Source organism: Petromyzon marinus, assembly GCF_048934315.1.
Source record: "Petromyzon marinus isolate PM22_M1 ecotype Great Lakes invasive population chromosome 76 unlocalized genomic scaffold, UKy_Petmar_22M1.pri1.0 chr76_unloc.2, whole genome shotgun sequence".
NCBI classification, from domain to species: Eukaryota; Metazoa; Chordata; class Hyperoartia; order Petromyzontiformes; family Petromyzontidae; genus Petromyzon; species Petromyzon marinus.
The window spans coordinates 78,953-82,191 of NW_027422619.1; positions in this window are offsets into that span (position 1 = coordinate 78,953).

Sequence of the window (3,239 nt, forward strand, 5' to 3'; positions counted from 1 at the left end):
TGAGTAGAGAGTGAGTAGAGAGTGAGTAGAGAGTGAGTAGAGAGTAGAGAGTGAGTAGAGAGTGAGTAGAGAGTGAGTAGAGAGTGAGAGAGTGAGTAGTGAGTGAGTAGAGAGTGAGTAGAGAGTAGATAGTGAGTAGAGAGTGAGTAGCGAGTGAGTAGAGAGTGAGTAGTGAGTGAGTAGAGAGTGAGTAGGTGAGTGCGTAGAGAGTGAGTAGAGAGTGAGTAGAGAGTGAGTAGAGAGTGAGTAGTGCGTGAGTAGAGAGCTGAGTAGTGAGTAGATGGTGAGTAGAGAGTGAGTAGTGAGTGAGTAGAGAGTGAGTAGAGAGTGAGTAGTGAGTGAGTAGAGAGTGAGTAGAGAGAGAGTAGAGAGTGAGTGGTGAGTGAGTAGAGAGTGAGTAGAGAGTGAGTAAAGAGTGAGTAGAGAGTGAGTAGAGAGTAGAGAGTGAGTAGAGAGTGAGTAGAGAGTGAGTAGAGAGTAGAGAGTGAGTAGAGAGTGAGTAGAGAGTAGAGAGTGAGTAGAGAGTGAGTGGAGAGTGAGTAGTGAGTGAGTAGAGAGTGAGTAGTGAGTGAGTAGAGAGTGAGTAGAGAGTGAGTAGAGAGTGAGTAGAGAGTAGAGAGTGAGTAGAGAGTGAGTAGAGAGTGAGTAGTGAGTGAGTAGAGAGTGAGTAGAGAGTGAGTAGGGAGTGAGTAGAGAGTGAGTAGTGAGTGAGTGAGTAGAGAGTGAGTAGTGAGTGAGTAGAGAGTGAGTAGTGAGTGAGTAGAGAGTAGAGAGTGAGTAGAGAGTGAGTAGAGAGTGAGTAGAGAGTGAGAGTAGAGAGGGAGTAGAGAGTGAGTAGAGAGTGAGTAGAGAGTGAGTGGTGAGTGAGTAGTGAGTGAGTGGAGAGTGAGTGGAGAGTGAGTAGTGAGTGAGTAGAGAGTGAGTAGTGAGTGAGTAGAGAGTGAGTAGAGAGTGAGTAGAGAGTGAGTAGTGAGGAGTGAGTAGTGAGTGAGTAGAGAGTGTGAGTGAGTGAGTAGAGAGTGAGTAGAGAGTGAGTAGTGAGTGAGTAGAGAGTGAGTAGAGAGTGAGTAGAGAGTGAGTGAGTAGTGAGTGAGTAGAGAGTGAGTAGTGAGTGAGTAGAGAGTGAGTAGAGAGTGAGTAGTGAGTGAGTAGAGAGTGAGTAGAGAGTGAGTAGTGAGTGAGTAGTGAGTGAGTAGAGAGTGAGTAGTGAGTGAGTAGAGAGTGAGTAGAGAGTGAGTAGAGAGCGAGTAGAGAGTGAGTAGAGAGTAGAGAGTGAGTAGAGAGTAGAGATAGAGGGGAGTAGAGAGTGAGTAGTGAGTGAGTAGAGAGTGAGTGTGAGTGAGTAGAGAGTGAGTAGAGAGTGAGTAGTGAGTGAGTAGAGAGTGAGTAGAGAGTGAGTAGTGAGTGAGTAGTGAGTAGAGAGTGAGTAGTGAGTGAGTAGTGAGTGGTGAGTGAGTAGAGAGTGAGTAGTGAGTGAGTAGAGAGTGAGTAGAGAGTGAGTGGTGAGTGAGTAGAGAGAGAGTAGAGAGTGAGTAGTGAGTGAGTAGAGAGTGAGTAGTGAGTGAGTAGAGAGTGAGTAGTGAGTGAGTATAGAAGTGAGTAGAGAGTGATAGTGAGTGAGTAGAGAGTGGAGTAGTGAGTGGTGAGTGAGTAGAGAGTGAGTAGTGAGTGAGTAGAGAGTGAGTAGAGAGTGAGTAGTGGGTGAGTAGAGAGAGTAGTGAGTGAGTAGAGAGTGAGTAGAGAGTGAGTAGTGAGTGAGTAGAGAGTGAGTAGTGAGTGAGTAGAGAGTGAGTAGAGAGTGATGTGAGTGAGTAGAGAGTGAGTAGTGAGTGGGTAGAGAGTGAGTAGAGAGTAGTGAGTGAGTAGAGAGTGAGTAGAGAGAGTGAGTGGTGAGTGAGTAGAGAGTGAGTAGAGAGTGAGTAGTGAGTGAGTAGAGAGTGAGTAGTGAGTGAGTAGAGAGTGAGTAGTGAGTGAGTAGAGAGTGAGTAGAGAGTGAGTAGTGAGTGAGTAGAGAGTGAGTGGTGAGTGAGTAGTGAGTGAGTAGTGGTGAGTAGTGAGTGAGTAGAGGGTGAGTAGTGAGTGGGTAGAGAGTGAGTAGAGAGTGAGTAGAGAGTGATAGTGAGTGAGTAGAGAGTGAGTGGCGAGTGAGTAGTGAGTGAGTAGAGAGTGAGTAGTGAGTGAGTAGAGAGTGAGTAGAGAGTGAGTAGTGAGTAGAGAGTGAGTAGTGAGTGGGTAGTGAGTGAGTAGAGAGATAGTGAGTGAGTAGAGAGTGAGTAGAGAGTGAGTAGTGAGTGAGTAGTGAGTGAGTAGAGAGTGAGTAGTGAGTGAGTAGAGTGTGAGTAGTGAGTGAGTAGAGAGTGAGTAGTGAGTGAGTAGGTGAGTAGAGGTGGTGAGTGAGTAGAGAGTGAGTAGAGAGTGAGTAGTGAGTGAGTGAGAGTGAGTAGAGGGTGAGTAGTGAGTGGGTAGAGAGTGAGTAGAGAGTGAGTAGAGAGTGAGTAGAGAGTGATAGTGAGTGGTAGAGAGTGGAGTGGTGAGTGAGTAGTGAGTGAGTAGTGAGTGAGTAGAGAGTGAGTAGAGAGTGAGTGGTGAGTGAGTAGAGAGTGAGTAGTGAGTGAGTGGTGAGTGAGTAGGAGTAGTGAGTGAGTAGAGAGTGAGTGAGTAGAGAGTGAGTAGTGAGTGAGTAGAGAGTGAGTAGTGAGTGAGTAGAGAGTGAGTAGTGAGTGAGTAGAGAGTGAGTAGTGAGTGAATAGAAAGTGAGTAGAGAGTGAGTAGTGAGTGAGTAGAGAGTGAGTAGAGAGTGAGTAGAGAGTAGAGAGTGAGTGAGTAGAGAGTGAGTAGTGAGTGAGTAGAGAGTGAGTAGTGAGTGAGTAGTGAGCGAGAGTAGAGAGTGAGAAGAGAGTGAGTAGTGAGAGAGTAGAGAGTGAGTAGTGAGTAGAGAGTGGGTGGGAGTGAGTAGAGAGTAGAGAGTGAGTAGAGAGTGAGTAGAGAGTGAGTAGAGAGTAGAGAGTGAGTAGAGAGTGAGTAGGGAGTGAGTAGAGAGTGAGTAGTGAGTGAGTAGAGAGTGAGTAGAGAGTGAGTAGTGAGTGAGTAGTGGGTGAGTAGAGAGTGAGTAGTGAGTAGAGAGTGAGTAGTGAGTGAGTAGTGAGTGAGTAGAGAGTAGAGAGTGAGTGAGTAGAGAGTGAGTGGAGAGTGAGTAGAGAGTGAGTAGAGAGTGAGTAGAGAGTGAGTAGAGAGTAGAG